Below are 371 nucleotides of genomic sequence, written 5' to 3'. Positions count from 1 at the left end.
ATTTATTTTTTATTTCTTAATTCTTTACATCATGCATTTGTACATATATTACTTCTGTGTTGGTGTTTAGAAAAGAATATATGACAGAGACAAGCAGAGGCCTCTGCTCCTTTTTTCACCCATTACGCAGAGCAGGAAAATATTACCATTTGAGGAGTACTGACGAGGGAGTGAATGGCCGCAGATTTTCCGTAGTTATACAAGGTCTATGTCAAGTACTTATATAGATCTTTTCATAGCATTCTGTCAATTCGTTGCGACGCTTTTCCTCGCGAAAGTGATCTGAAGTGTTATTTTCTTACGGTGACGGCCAAATGAAAGAATTTGATAAGTTTGTAAATAAATAATAAATTGTGTGTGTTAAAAGAATA

Source organism: Penaeus monodon, chromosome 20, assembly GCF_015228065.2.
Source record: "Penaeus monodon isolate SGIC_2016 chromosome 20, NSTDA_Pmon_1, whole genome shotgun sequence".
NCBI lineage: Eukaryota > Metazoa > Arthropoda > Malacostraca > Decapoda > Penaeidae > Penaeus > Penaeus monodon.
The sequence above is the reverse complement of the archived record's forward strand: the minus strand, read 5'-3'. Positions refer to the sequence as shown.